Raw genomic sequence first — 16,532 nt, 5'->3', positions numbered from 1 at the left:
TTGTTGTCTAGAAGTCCATTCCCTCCTGTTGTACTCATAGGCACACAATGTTCAGGTTCTCTCCTCAACCCTCCCCAGAAAGGTATATAATATATAAAAGTGTGTGTGTGTGGTGTGTGTACATGCATGTGTGTATATGTATGTGTTGCATATGTGCATATGTGTATTGTGTGGTTTGTGTGTGCACATGTGTATGTGCATGTGTACATGTGTATGTGCATGAGTATATATGTGTGGTGTGTGTGTGCATGTGTATGTGTGTAGTTTGTGTACATATGTATGTGTGTGTGTATATATATACATATGTGTGCTTGATTCCTCTGAGTTCAAATGTAGCCAGTGGGTTTTCTGGACAGAATACTTAATATTTGAGTTCTCTGCTTTAGTCTTTGGCAGATATTTGCATATAAAATTGGGGCTGGTTGAGACAAGTTACTTTTTCTACTGAAAGCTTAAAGTGATGTCTGACTTTTAGAAAGCAAACTTTTAAGTGCTAAGTCCATGCAGAAGAGCGATTTATCTGAGTTCTAGCCCCTCTGCTTTCTAGTTTTCTGAATTTGGAAAAACGATATATTTTCTCTCGTTGCTGTTCTGTGTTTGAGCACTACTCCCAGAACGTATGTTCTTTGAAGCAGAACATACTTCTAGAACATACTTCTCTTTGCCACCATACCCCTATAAATAGAATGTCACTTCGCTCATGACATTCAATAAATAGCAGTTGAATAACTCCATCAAGTGGAAATAGTAATCCTGTCTCATGGGACAGCTACAGAGCCTGAGTAAGAAAGCACAGCCAAGTCCCTGGGCTGGGACCTCTGAGGGTTTTACATGTGACTCAACATTTCATAATTCTCTACATCTTTAGTGTTAAATGACTAAAAATAGGGCTTAAATAAGTTTTATGTCCAATATTTTATGATTTGGGGATCAAAGCCCAGACTTTGTGCATGGTATACATAAGCTCTGCCACAGTTGCAGCCCCAGTGCCTCCATAGTCAGTTTCCCAGAAGCCACGGCTGTGTACACCACCAGGAAGCCCACCAGGGTCTCCTCTTACTTTGTTCTTGTGGCCTCTGTACATGGACGGGTCCATCACTCACTAATGTCCACTGAAACTGTGTTTATCAAGTTCATCCGTGACTATGCCACTGCTGACCTCTGACCCTTCCCAGTCAGTGTCCTGAGGCTTCTTTGCCTTGCTCAGTGTCCAGGATGCTCACACACCCTCAGCTTCCTGCTTCCTCCATGGAGCCTCCTTCTCAGCCCCTCTGTTCTTGTCAGCCTCTTAGGCTGAGGGCCACAGGTCCCTAGCCTTGAAGCTGTGTCTGCTTTCTCTCTGTGTTAGTTTGTTTCCTAACTGAGACATCTGAAGAGACTTTGATAAGGTAATTTTTATAAACATTATTTAGAGCGTTGACAGAAGATAACAAACACTGCACTTACCATGACGTTATGTCCCGTTAGGTTTCTATTGGGAAATACTGTAGGTCGACCATGAATTGTATATGTCTGCCATGCAGACGTGATAGATCGACAGCATAGCACTCAGACTGCAGACTTGTTTTCCCTTCTGCTCTCAGAGATTCCTGTCACTGCCCACTGTGCCAAAAGGATGCCACCATGCCATTCCTGTACCAGGAAAGATCAAAAGTCAAGAAATATCAAAAGTCAAGATTCAAAGTGTTTTGTACTAATTGCGTGCCACTTTCACAACAATATAAAATAAAATAACTAAAAAAACAACCTATTACATTGTTGAATCATCTTTAAGTTATGGACCATCTGGGTTCTGGTGTTGGAAACTGGGGGATCCTGGCACCCAGAGAGGGCAGCAGAATGTGTGAGCTGCTGGCTGGGAACTGTAGGCAACACAGTGCTCCACAGGACTGCAGAGACCCATGGCTGGAGAATCCTTACTTGATGATGTGCCCATACACAGAGTCCAAAGACAAGTCAGACATCTCATCAATGAAGTCCAGTGAGCCAGGCTCCCGGAGTGAGGGTGCAGATCGCCTCTGTTTCCAGTCCTTGCAGAGTTTCTTTCTCTATCAGGCTGGCCTGACAGTGTGGTGGTGACCAACTAACTTGCATCGTTCTCATTTCAGAAAGGATTGTCACAGAGAACAGTACTCACTATGGGAGTTAGTAGATACTTAGAAACATCAAGTTAAGGCTTTCGTGTCTGTTTTGAGTTTACTAAGAGATCAAAATCACGGGTCAATGCTGCCACTGTTGTTCTACCTACTGCTTTGAGGGCAATTCTCCTCACATCCTTAAGAAATTACCTAGTGTTGAGTATCTTGTAGTCAAAGCCACAATTTCTCATCCATTATCAATGGGTAGAGGCTGATTCTTGACTTAAGTTTTGTACACCATAAAGTATGCCAAAAGTATGTCAATGGAGAAGAGGGAACAAATCTCTCTCTCTCTCTCTCTCTTTCTCTCTCTCTCTCTCTCTCTCTCTCTCTCTCTCTCTCTCACACACACACACACACACACACACACACACACACACGTTGATATTTCAAGACATGTTTTCTCTATGTAGCCCTGGCTGTTCTGAAACTTGCACTGTAGACCAGACTGGTCTTGAACTCATAAAAGATCTGCCTGCCTCTGTCTCCTAAGTGCTAGGATTATAGGCGTGTGCTACCACGCCAGGTGCTTTTTGTTCTATAATCTTGTGAGCATTGCTGTTTTGCCTACATGCTCATCTATGTGTGGGTGTCAGATCCCTGGAAATGGAGCTACAGACCGTTGTGAACTGCTGTGTCAGTGCTGGGAATTGAGCCCAGTCGATTCTGAAGGAGCAGACAGTGCTCTTAACCATTGAGCCAACTCTCTAGCCCCACTGATAATTTTTTTTTTAAATCAAATCAGCGTTACGCTGACCCAGCTTTAATGTCACTGAGCAGGAACACAAAACCTCACACCATGTACAAGGCATTAAACAGGAAATAGACCCCAGGTCCTCAGGATCCTCCCCTTTTATTGCATGTGAGCATTTCAGCTGCAAGCTCACATCAATAGCCTTGGGGCTCAGTGGTGGGATGGCGGTGGCAGCAGCAAAGACTCAGAGTGGTTGATGATTTTGGAAAGTTACTAAAAATCCAGTTATAATCCATTCTCTGAGGACAGGTCAGCAAGCCAGTGTCTCCTGGAGGAAACACCAGGACACAGTGTCTCAAAGAGAGGCTTTGGGGCCATTTTCCCTTCTTGCCCTCGAGTTCTCCCTTCCCTGGCCCTGCCAAGACTTTTGTGTGGTCATCACTGTGAGTGAAGGCAGGTGTGGCGCTCTCCAGAAGCCACAGAAGTAATGTGACCCAATGCATGTTTGTAAGTTACCTTGAGTTGGTGCTCTGTTGGCTTGCCTGTTGCATGGCCTGTTACCTTGAGTTGGTGCTCTGTTGGCTTGCCTGTTGCATTTTCATGTAGCACTAATGACGAGCTCTGGTGCATACGATGGCAGGTGGTGGTGTGGCCCATGTAGAACACACCAGTTTCAATGATTCAGAACTATGCATGTCTATGTGGGGAGGAAGAGAGATTGGGTGAGCTCATTTTGGCATCCAACAAGCTCCCCAAAAACAGTCAGAAAATTGAAAGCGAATCAGACCACTGGCTTATTGACATGTAGTAAAATGCGTCTAAATGCTTTCCAATGACCTGTGTACAAGTGGAGACAGGACAATATTGTCATTGGAAAAAAATACCTGCTATAATCTCTCTCTAATGAGCAGCTCCACTCATTGTCTGGGGGCACACTGTCATTTTGTCTCTATCACACTGAAAGCAGTGGCTGGGGCAATCGATTCCACAGAGCATCTGTCAATTCAGTTAAACAACCAGTGGGCAGGGAAAACCCAGCAATCAATAACCGTGGCCTCCCTGAACGGATGGGTCTATTGGTTGACTTGTGTGTGCAGTTGCTGCCAAGCCTGTGAGGTGTTTTGAGGACCTATAGGCCACAGACTGGCCCTGGGGAAAGCTTACTGTGTGAAAACTGACACAGCAGGCTTACCAAGGATGGTGGTAGGGCTTACTGTGTGGCACAGGCATTGTCCTCGTGACCCGCAATGGCCTCTGGAGAGCCCTGGGTGCCTGCTGTTACCAACTTCCCAGAGCTGAGCATCAAGCAGGATAAACACTTTATATTATTGTCACTTACTTCTGGCAAGTTGGACATTTTTTCCCTCCCTCCTCTCACTACTTGAAGAACAAAGAGAAAGTCCATTAACCAGTAATGAGAGGCAGGGTCAGGGACCCTCTGATCATTGCAGTGATGGCTGATCTCAGTTGTCTGCCTCTAGATACTCCTGTAAGGGAGTCTCTTGATCTGGTTATTTGGTGTGGAAAGACTCACTCTGGTGGCAGGAGATAGAGGTGAGAAGGGAAGTTGTACATTTTGTCTGCTTGCCTTCCCATCACACTGTTGAGTTCATCTACCTTTCTGTCACCACAACACGCCGTCACTGACACCAGGCCTCCAATGGGAAAGTGACCAATGGCTTTCCGGAAATCCTCTGTGCCTTGATGCCAGGTTGGGACTGTTAAGACACACAGCCTTGTGGACTGAGCTCTTCTATTTTCTCAGCCTCTCTGGTCTGAAGATAGACACTGCTGGACTACCCATACTGTATCCTGTGGCCAAACTAATACACACACACACACACACACACTCATTCCATCCTTGGTTCTGGTCATCTAGAGAACCTGAATACAACTGCCAAGACCCAAATCCTCCCGAGGATATCCTCCATCCACCTGCAGCGACTCAAAGGGATGGTCTGAATATTGGCACATCCTCTGGTGTCAGTTTTCCCCTCTGCAGAATGATTTTGATTAGTGTACAAAGTCCACTGTATCAAGCCTGAAATGTAGAAAAGCCAGATTTCTTTTAAAATTTAGATTTTTATTTATTTTTATGTGTATTGGTGCCTTGCCAGCCTGTTTGCCTGTGTGCTACTTGTATGCAGTGCCTATGGAGGCCAGAAGAGGGAGCCCTTGGAACTCACGTTATAGATGGTTTTGAGCTGACGTGTGGGTGCTGGGTATCAGACACAGGTCCTCTGAAAGGGCAGCCAGTGCTCCTAATCATAAAAACACTACTACTGGGGATGCTCAGTCGAAGTCATACCCATAGTGGGTCAACTGTCCTCATCCACCTGTGGTCCTGGTATTGATGGCCTTGACTTCTCCCCCACAATTGAGTTTAAATGAGCATTGGCCCAGGAAGCAGCTCCATTGTGAAAAATGGGGACTTCTTCCATTTCCAGAGAAGCATCAGGTGACCTCCACAATCAGTTCTCTCTCTCAATTGTGGTAAAAGCCATCATCTACTGCACCGAGCCCTTATAGATGCAGGTCTTTCCCCTCTAATCCCTGCAGTGATCTTAGAATGTTGGAATCTTTTCCTTCATTTTACCATTGATTGTGTAAATTAAAGTGATTTTACAAGCACGTGGTGAATAAGAGTGCCACGTCTGCTTCAGATTGTCCATGTAATCCACTGTACAAGCGAAGCTAACACATCGCTGTAATCTGTGGTTGTGCACTCTTCCATGCCCCTCGCTCACAAACAAGAGGTGTGCCTTTGGACTCTTGGGTGGAGGACACAGGCTCTGGAGTTATAGTTCTGGTGTTTGAGTCCCAGCTTCTCATTTCTTTTCTGTAAACTCAGCAGAATTTCTTGACTCTCTAGGCCTGAATTCTTCCCCTTCAGAAACTGGGATAATGGTAACCATCTCACAGAGGTGTCTGGGGCTAATCTCTGTAGAGTATTGACCACTTACTGGCCTGAGGAAGGTCATAGCTCACCGTCAATTATGCTACTGAGTGACACTCTAGGCTCTCAGGTGTCATCCTTTGAGATGTAAAGTAACACTGCATAGCCCAGCTAAACCCCCTTTGTCTTGGCCTATAGATAAGAGAGACCAAATCCCCATTGTCAGCGCTCAACATGGGGCCCGAACCAGGAGAGCTGAATCTTCATGCTCCCAGGATCAGCAGGTCTCACCAGCCACTCAGGCAGCTGGCACACTCTTGTAGCATCCTGTAGAAAAAACACAAAGATTCCCTCTTCCCCATATAAAATATCTGAACAGGATCATGTCAATACGTGAATCTTTCTATTTCACCTAGTCAGAAGTATGCCTAGTTGTAGGGTGTCATAAACACTCAGAGTGTTCCTTGGCACCCAAATTTTAAAATTGGAAATAAAAGGAGTATTATTAAATAATTGTATAGCATACAGGGATAACTCCCCCTTTTTATTTATTAAGATATAAACTGTCTAGTATCATTGTCCTCCCTCGTTAAGGGGTCCAGGCAATCCAGTTTGAGTTCTTAAATGGCCTATAAAGGAACAGTATTTAGTGTTCTTAACCACTAAGCCATCTCTCTAGCACCTCACAAACTTTATTAACCTAAACATAAGCATTAATTAGAAATGTCAAATCCTGTAAATATTGTCTAGATTTAGTCGTACTAGAAATCCCTGAGCTGGCAGGGCGAGGCTGGGAATTTAAAGTAAGCAAATGGAGTCTTCCTCTTTTCATATCAACTCTATCACCATTTTCTATGGTTTTGTATAGTTGTCTGAGCCAGAGCACTGAAAGGACAGTGAGTTGTCAGACAATTTATACTGAAATCATCACTCACTGATTTCATGTAGAAAACTTGTCTCTAGTAAAGCATTAAGTAATTGAAATCAATTGTAAACAACAAGCCACACATTGGCTATCAGTATATGAATTGAAAGCTTGATTTTTTAAACATTTTAAAAACAGTGGCTAAAGCACGGAATTTAATAATCTGTGCTGAAGCAGCAGAAACTCAAGAGAATAAACAAGTGATGTAATCATACATGTAGCCTTTTCATTAGATGAACCACCTATAAATACAATAAGCGCATTTCCTATGGGTTGTATGCACAAATTTACAGGAAATACAAAAGCATGTAAAGAGTCTTCAATGAGGATAACAAACAAAGGCCTAAGTCCTCTGGTAAGGTGAGGTACTTAGCCAATTAACATATCCTTAGAAGTTTAAAATTAGTTTAAAATATTCCTTTTTGGAGTAGTGTAACAGCTACTCCCCAAATATTAAAGCTCATTTTGAGAGAAAAGGTTTGTAGTAAAAATTTCTATATACACTGAAAGATTTAAAGTTCTAACTTCTTACATTGAAGAAGTGACAAAATTACATAATATAAGGCTATTAGCCATTCTTTTGTAAAATTTTTAATGATATCACTTTATGGGCTCTCTAAAATTATAAGCAAGCTCACGAAATGAAAACTCACAATCGCCAGGATGTAAATAAATTGCATAAAAACAATCCTCTAAATCTATCTTGAAATGGCAGTTAGAGTAAGCAAACTGGCTGTAATGCTCTCACAAGTTCCAACACCTCATCAATCCTTCGTAAATCCTGTAACAATCTCTACGGTCCATTATAGAGGGGAAGGTATGGTGCCAGGAGTGAGATGGGATTGCTCACATCCAATCTACCATCAGGAACCGGAGGGTAGACACGAAGTGGGACAGGCTGTAAATATTAAGTCCCCCACCCAGTGACCCACTTCCTCTGGAGAGACTGTACTTCCTAAAGGTTGTACAACCTCCCCAAACAGTGCTACCAGTTGGGGGCCCAGTGTTCAAACACACGAGGCTATTGGGAGATTTCACAGAGAAATCACAACATAAATGCTCAGATAATAGCAGAGAAGAGAAACATAGACTGGAAAAGAGCTGTTGCTATGGGGCCAGGGCGACCATATGGAAATGATCCCTCAGGCTTGAGTTAGAGGAGGTGGGTCTCCACCACTACCACCTGAGGAGTGTACACAGATATACTTGAGCAACTAAAAGTGCACTGGACCCCCCCACACACACAGGGAGGAGTTCTTTTTACCTGATGTTCACTGTGCCCTAAGCATTTGCTGTATCTTAGCCTGACCCCTCGTCTCCTTAGATTTTAAGTTCCTCGTATTTACAACATTGCCTGACTTATTTGTATTTTAGCGTTTCCCTAGTAGTTGATATTTATGTTTCTGTGGACCCCCTTTTAAATTGAGTGTCATCAAGGAAATACTCAGGAATCATTCAGGTCTGGCAAAGAAATACACATATTTCTAAATGCATATTGGAGTGAATATACTACAATTGGTGTTCGTTAGTTTTTTGTCAACTTGACACAAACTAGAGTTATCTCAGACGAAAGAACCTTAACCAAGGCATTGCCTCCCATTATGTTGGCCTGTAGACATGTCTGTGTGGTGTTTTCATTGATGTGAGAGGGGCTAGCTCACTGTGGGACGTGTCACTACTGGGCAGTGACAGTAAGCCCGTGTCACTTACTGGGCTGTGTAAGAAAGCAGACTGAGCAGCCAGGGGTTGCAAGCCAGTCCACAGCATTCCTGCAGGGGTGCTGCTTCTGTTCCTGCCTGCAGAGTCCTGCCTTGAGTCCTGCCCTTCAATGGCCGACTATAACCTACAAGAGACATAAACTCTTTCCTCCCCATATTGGTTTTCAGGAATGTTTTATCACAGCAACTGAGAAAACTAAGTCGTTTTCTCTGACACTGTTAAAGGTAAAGAATATCTCTGTAGTGCCTGAAATCACAAAGTGGTTTCTACTCTAACCTATGAGCTCCCTGCAGGCAGAGACTGTGACTCAGGCCAGCTCTTTATCCACAGCTCGGAGCCCAGCCCAACAATTGTCCTTTATAGTATCTGTCATGTTCAACTGACATTGGTGTCATTGGCTGCAGGTAAGGCCCTTGGCTACAGTGCTATTGTTCTCTCTTTGGTGCCTTAAACAGAGCTGTTGCCTAGCGTGTGTTCAGTTCATCTGTATTGAATGCATGCATGCCTTGGTAAGAGGAGACAGTTCCAGAAGGAGTTATAGGTGGAAGTCCTTTAAGTCCTTTGTTTTCTAGGGCTGGTGTCAAGTGAGACTGACGTGATGACTTGTACATACCCTGGCTGTGGGGTTGGAACTGGCTACAGAACTCACACAAGCCAGCTGAAAGTGTCAACGTTTGCTCAGAAACTAGGAGTTCCTCTAACCTAGCTACTCCATTTCTGAGTATGTTCCCAAAGGAATTGAAGTCAGTGTCTCAGACAGATACAGCACACATGCTCACAGCAGCTGTTGGTGTGACAAAAGAGTAAACAGTATGTGACATTCATACACCATCGAAAAGGAAGGAAACTCTGACCCATGCTGTCGCATGAATGAGCCTCCAGGCTATCAGGTTAAGTGAAGCAAACAATCCATAGATATACCAATCCTGTATGAGTTCACATATCTGAGGTGCCTAGAAGACTGAGATTCATAGAGGCAGAAAGTAGAGCTGGGGCTACCAGGAGTGAGCAGAGGAGAGATGGGAATATACTGTTTCACAGGTACAGACACTTTGGTCATGGGGCATAGAGACGTCAAGCTGAAGCTTCATCTACACTACCTCAACGCTGTTCCAGAAAGCGATATGCAGGTTAAAAGTCATGAGCAGTCTTACCTACTTATGAACCTGCAAGCTACAGTAATAACCTGCTAGGCAACCCGTGCTCTCTAGTGCAATCGTGCACAGCTGATAGGATATAATCACATGCTCTCTGATTGGATTTGAGAGCCATTCCATGAGGGAACTCATGCCTGGTTCTGTAAGCCTGGTCAACAGTCTTTGGGTTGGGTAGCCATAGCCTCTAGGGGAAACAGACCTTTACTGTTTTCTTAAACAGTCAAGTCATCAAACTGCCTTCTAAATCATGTTTACACCCACAGAGAGCATTAGGCCCAGCTTTCCAGAGGCACCTACTGCAGTAAGAAGCTGAGATAAATGTTGGTGGAACTTGGCTCCAGCTGTAATCTCTCTCCAAGGCTCGGGGAATAGCAAGGCAGAGAGACAGGAGGAATGTCAGAGCAGAGATGGGAAGATGCATGGCCAAAGGATGTCTTCTGGGCATGGCCTAACCCTTGCACTCTTGAATGCACTGCAGATGTGGCTATCTGCACAAGACTTGCACAAGATTGGACCCTCATCAAGGATGAGGGAGGGGCTCACGAAGTCTCGCCCCTCCCAGAGGGACCATGGGCAATTAGGTATTGTTGTTGAAGAGGTGTGACTTTGTTTAGTGGTGTATAAGTTGCCTGTGTTCCACTGAGTAGCGTCTCATTTATATTTGGGCAACTGTAATTAAACTTGGTGAACAATGTAGGCTTGAATTTTTCAAAACCTACTTTAATAAAGGTTCTTAAATGCCCACAAACCAGAGGTAGGGGAGAAGAAAGGTTAATAAGAAATGGGAGGTGTGGACCTGTTTAGAAGGACATGTTCGGGACAATTCCAGTCTTTGTTGTCAGAATATTAGCAGTTTAGTCCAAAACAACAAACACGGATCAGTAGCAGAGGTTTGATCCAGAAAAAACTTTGGGGCTCTGCTGAATCAGCACAAGTCCGAGGACGTAGCAAGAAGCAGGCAGAAGACCACGAGAAGTTCTTGGGCGCTTTTCTCTCTGTGAAGATAAGCTGAGAAGATCAGCAAAGACAAGCAAAGCATTGTGAGGTGAACCCAACCACTGTCTGTTGGGTTCTACTTACACTCTATCCAAACATCACATGTCCTCTCAAGTGTCTGCTCCAGCAAAAACATCCTCTCATAAGACAGCTTCCAGAAAAAACATCATATGACACAACTGAGCTTCCAACGAAACCAGAAATTTCCACTTCAGGACAACATATGAAAGAAAACATGAAGATAGAGAGTGACTGCTTGAGAAAAGAAAGTGCCAGCAAGAGAGGAAGGGTCATGACGGGGAGGGAGGAAGATATGAAAATGACTAAAATTTGTTATAGAAATATATGACACTGTCAAGAAATAAAAAAAAAACAGGATGAAAACAGGATCATAATTTTAGTTTTGAGAAATGAAAAGAGTTCTGAGAATTGGCAGTACAGAGAGAATACGCTTCTTACTCCCAAACACTTAAGATGGTTTGGAAAGCGCCTTTCTATTTTGTGGACTTTTACTACAAGTAAAAGAAGGACAAAGATAAGCTTTGGTTTCCATTCTATGGCTCATCTGGCCGATGAGGGTGTTTAATTTGTTTTTCTGTGTCGCCTTCCCTCAGTCACAAGGACACTCCTGAAATAAGACCAGACTCTCATATATGGTAGGAATTCTGCCCTGCCTCTTGGAGTGCAGGGAGTGCATATCTAGTCCTCTCTGGGGATGCAGCCCAGACAATGTGGAGGCAGAACAACATTCAGGGGAGAAATCATAGGGGAGCTCCACAAAGAAAGAACCCAGGGTACTGGGTAAAACCATGCTCATGTTGAGCAGTGCAAACCTAATGAATCTAGTTTTTGTACAGAAGTGTTTTCAGGCTTCTGATGGAAAATAGGGCTACTCTGAGTGTTTCTAGGATCCAGAGTTAACTAAGGGTGGGGTGCCAGCAGAGCAGAGAGGTTGGAGGCATCAGGGGTGCAGTGCTGAGCTAGTGGGATGCTGTGCATGTCGTTCCTAGTACCAAAGTTCTAAGAAAAGAGCTGGTCTTATGAGTCCAGAGCCTCTGGGTTGATTTTACTGCTGACTGGAGATAGAAGTAAATCAAAATGCAATAATTTGAAGATACAGCTACCAGGGTAAATTATTATGGGATGGATATAATACACTAGACAAAAAAATTATTCCATTAATTTTGCTAGAGCTGAAGGCCAACATGGTAGCTCATGCCCATAATCCTACCACTTGGGAGGCTGAGGTAAGAGTGCTCCCATGAGTTTATAGTCAATCTGGGCTGTAGAATGAGATCTTGTCTCAAACAAAGAGACAGATAAGAAAACTGTACAGATGGTAGAGCTAAAGCCACATTCTTCCTCCCTCTCTCACTCCGTAGACCAGGCTAGCCTGAAATTTGGATCCTCCTTCCTCAACCTCTCCCTCAATTGTTGGGATTATATGTTGGTATTCTGTCTAAGCTCCACCCCCACAGCTACCCAGGTATGTTCCGCCCCACAGTTGCCTGGCAACAGCCAGCTGTGCCTGACTATAAAGAGGGCTGCTTGAAGAATATGGAGAACTTTGGACTAGAAAAACTGTTGAGTTTTGTGTATATCTTAATAGACAGCACTGCTAAGAGCAATATGAACATTGGAGGCCTGGCTCACGAGCTTTCTGAGAAGAGCAAGTGCTCCACTAGCAATTGTTTTCTAGAGGGGAGTCCTGTGGTGTTTGGAGAGAATCTTACTGTGTTCCATCTAAGTACTAAGAATTTGCCCAAGGCTAAATTTAAAAGTAAGAGGCCAGCTTCTTTAGCAGAGGAGAATCAGGACAGCACTGCATTGAGTCTATGGAGTGGATTTTGCTGATCACTTTTTAGACAAGTCTGCAATAGCAAAACAAACAAACAAATGCAAAAAAAAAAGAAAGAAAGGAAGAAAGAAAGAAAGAAAAGAAAAGAAAAAGAGAAAAGAGAAAGAAAGAGAAAAGTGCACAGTTCCCAGCAGGAGAGAACACTAGCTTAAGATTGAGGTAAATCATATGCAGAAAAAGAGGCTGTAATTGTTACAGAGATTAGCAGCATCAAAGAGAAGCTTTCTGCTCTGCTCTGCAGCGATAGACAAATTTTTCCTGGTGGCAAGACCACATCCAGCCCTGCCTCCAACTCATAAATGAGAGCCTAAGGGGTTTCTTGCTTCTGAAAACCAACTGCAGCCTAGAAAAGCCATTGCACCTGTGTCCCAAGGAGAAAGGGGCCAGCCCAAGCTGGCAGCCAGCAATCTTGCCCATGAGGTTTTGGGATACAAGATGCAGAGTGCCTTGGGTTCCTCCTCCATCATTTCAGGAGCGCACTAAAGCTGGAAATATATGGCATGATTTGAGTCTTTATGAGGAGGTCATGGGAGACCACTATATGAAGCTGAGAAGGTGAAGGCTGGGCTGTGGTAGAGATCCCAAGATATTGACAATGCCAGAGCCATTCAAAGGAGAGCTGCATACAGCAAGTGGAGCCAGGCCAAGAGACATACACATTGCAGGCATCCTGGAGGGGTGGAGCCATCGAAGTCCTTTGATACTGAAGCCCCCACATACTGGACATGGAATTGTAGAACTTAATGTTTGTCCTACTGCATTTTGGTCTTGCTTGGATCCTGTTTTTCCACAACATGTCCCCATCCCTTCTGCTTAGAATAAGAGTGTCTACTGTGTGTCATTGTGTGTTGTAAGTACATAAAAATACATATATAATTGTTTCATTTTTATTTTATACGGGTTCACACTTAAGAGATCACCTTGAATCTCAAAAGATACTTTGGGCTTTTAAACTGTGCTGAGATTGTCAAAGACTATGGGACATTTGAAGACATTTGAAAGACAAAAAGACATTTGAAGTTGGACTAAATGTCTTTTTGACTCATGAGGCGGCCATGAACCTATTGGGGGAAGGGGTGGAATCTTGTGATTTGAATGAGAAATGTTCCCATGGCTTGTGTATTTAAACATTTGGTCCCCAATTGATAGGGCTGTTTGGGGAGGCTATGGGACTTTTAGAACGTGAAGACTTGCCGGAGGAAATGTATAATTGAAAGTGGTCTTTGAAGGTATATGGCTCACTCTGCTTCCTACTCACTGATTTCTGTGTGTGGATCAAATGAGCTCCCTGCTTCCTGCTCCTCCAGTCTATTTTATCCATCACCATGTAAGTGAGAATCAACCCTTTCTTCTTTAAGGCACTTTGAGCCATGGTGTCTTATCACAACAACAGAAAAGTAATTAATTGATCACCTATAAAGTCAAGAATGAACTTCCAATGACTTCATTCTGTACTTCTAGAAGTGAGTGTGTGTGTGTATATGTGTGAGTGTGTGTGAGTGTGTATGTGAGAGTGTGTGTGTATGTGAGTGTGTGTATGTGTGTGAGTGTGTGTATGTGAGTATGTGAGTGTGTGTATGAGTGTATGTGAGTGTGTGTATGTGTGTGAGAGTGTGTGTGTGAGAGTGTGTGTATGTGAGTGTGTGTATGTGTGTGAGAGTGTGTGTGTATGTGAGTGTGTGTATGTGTGTGAGTGTGAGTGTGTGTGAGAGTGTGTGTATGTGAGTGTGTGTATGTGTGTGAGAGTGTGTGTGTATGTGAGTGTGTGTATGTGTGTGAGTGTGAGTGTGTGTGAGAGTGTGTGTATGTGAGTGTGTGTATGTGTGTGAGTGTGTGTGAGTGTGTGTGAGTGTGTGTGAGTGTGTGTGAGTAAGTGTGTGTGTGTGTGTCTGTGTCTGTGTCTGTGTCTGTGTTTTAAGTTGGAGAGGAGGCACAGAAAGACGGCTTGGCTGGGAGAGGCACTTGCTGAGCTAACCTGATGACCCACTGGATCTCAGAACCCATGCAAACGAGAGAACCAATTGCACAAGGTTGTCTGCTTTTCACACCTGTGCACGGGTGCACACATCCCCAGGCACACACACCATAATAACGAATGAAGTAAAGTTTATAAATGTATAAAGTTTATAAATCTAAGGAATCTTGTTCTAGCAATCTCAATTGAGTAGCACTTTTGACAGCTTCTGGAAGGGAACGGACTAAATTCTTCAAGGCTCTGTCTAAGAGACTCTGAATTTGTTTCCTCAATAACAGTACACTGAGGTTTGCACTTCTGGATATGAGAGTCAGAGGATAAATAGACCAGCACTCTTCAGCACATGTCTTTTTCAACTGCAGGTGATACACTGAGGTTTGCACTTCTGGATCTGAGAGTCAGAGGATAAATAGACCAGCACTCTTCAGCACATGTCTTTTTCAACTGCAGGTGATACACTGAGGTTTGCACTTCTGGATCTGAGAGTCAGAGGATAAATAGACCAGCACTCTTCAGCACATGTCTTTTTCAACTGCAGGTGATACACTGAGGTTTGCACTTCTGGATCTGAGAGTCAGAGGATAAATAGACCAGCACTCTTCAGCACATGTCTTTTTCAACTGCAGGTGATACACTGAGGTTTGCACTTCTGGATCTGAGAGTCAGAGGATAAATAGACCAGCACTCTTCAGCACATGTCTTTTTCAACTGCAGGTGATACACTGAGGTTTGCACTTCTGGATCTGAGAGTCAGAGGATAAATAGAGCAGCACTCTTCAGCACATGTCTTTTTCAACTGCAGGTGATACACTGAGGTTTGCACTTCTGGATCTGAGAGTCAGAGGATAAATAGACCAGCACTCTTCAGCACATGTCTTTTTCAACTGCAGGTGATACACTGAGGTTTGCACTTCTGGATCTGAGAGTCAGAGGATAAATAGACCAGCACTCTTCAGCACATGTCTTTTTCAACTGCAGGTGATACACTGAGGTTTGCACTTCTGGATCTGAGAGTCAGAGGATAAATAGAGCAGCACTCTTCAGCACATGTCTTTTTCAACTGCAGGTGATACACTGAGGTTTGCACTTCTGGATCTGAGAGTCAGAGGATAAATAGACCAGCACTCTTCAGCACATGTCTTTTTCAACTGCAGGTGATACACTGAGGTTTGCACTTCTGGATCTGAGAGTCAGAGGATAAATAGACCAGCACTCTTCAGCACATGTCTTTTTCAACTGCAGGTGATACACTGAGGTTTGCACTTCTGGATCTGAGAGTCAGAGGATAAATAGACCAGCACTCTTCAGCACATGTCTTTTTCAACTGCAGGTGATACACTGAGGTTTGCACTTCTGGATCTGAGAGTCAGAGGATAAATAGACCAGCACTCTTCAGCACATGTCTTTTTCAACTGCAGGTGATACACTGAGGTTTGCACTTCTGGATCTGAGAGTCAGAGGATAAATAGACCAGCACTCTTCAGCACATGTCTTTTTCAACTGCAGGTGATACACTGAGGTTTGCACTTCTGGATCTGAGAGTCAGAGGATAAATAGACCAGCACTCTTCAGCACATGTCTTTTTCAACTGCAGGTGATACACTGAGGTTTGCACTTCTGGATCTGAGAGTCAGAGGATAAATAGACCAGCACTCTTCAGCACATGTCTTTTTCAACTGCAGGTGATACACTGAGGTTTGCACTTCTGGATCTGAGAGTCAGAGGATAAATAGACCAGCACTCTTCAGCACATGTCTTTTTCAACTGCAGGTGATACACTGAGGTTTGCACTTCTGGATCTGAGAGTCAGAGGATAAATAGACCAGCACTCTTCAGCACATGTCTTTTTCAACTGCAGGTGATACACTGAGGTTTGCACTTCTGGATCTGAGAGTCAGAGGATAAATAGACCAGCACTCTTCAGCACATGTCTTTTTCAACTGCAGGTGATACACTGAGGTTTGCACTTCTGGATCTGAGAGTCAGAGGATAAATAGACCAGCACTCTTCAGCACATGTCTTTTTCAACTGCAGGTGATACACTGAGGTTTGCACTTCTGGATCTGAGAGTCAGAGGATAAATAGACCAGCACTCTTCAGCACATGTCTTTTTCAACTGCAGGTGATACACTGAGGTTTGCACTTCTGGATCTGAGAGTCAGAGGATAAATAGA

This window comes from Rattus norvegicus, chromosome 15, assembly GCF_036323735.1.
Source record: "Rattus norvegicus strain BN/NHsdMcwi chromosome 15, GRCr8, whole genome shotgun sequence".
In the NCBI taxonomy this organism is placed as follows: domain Eukaryota; kingdom Metazoa; phylum Chordata; class Mammalia; order Rodentia; family Muridae; genus Rattus; species Rattus norvegicus.
This window is presented reverse-complemented; position numbering follows the sequence as displayed.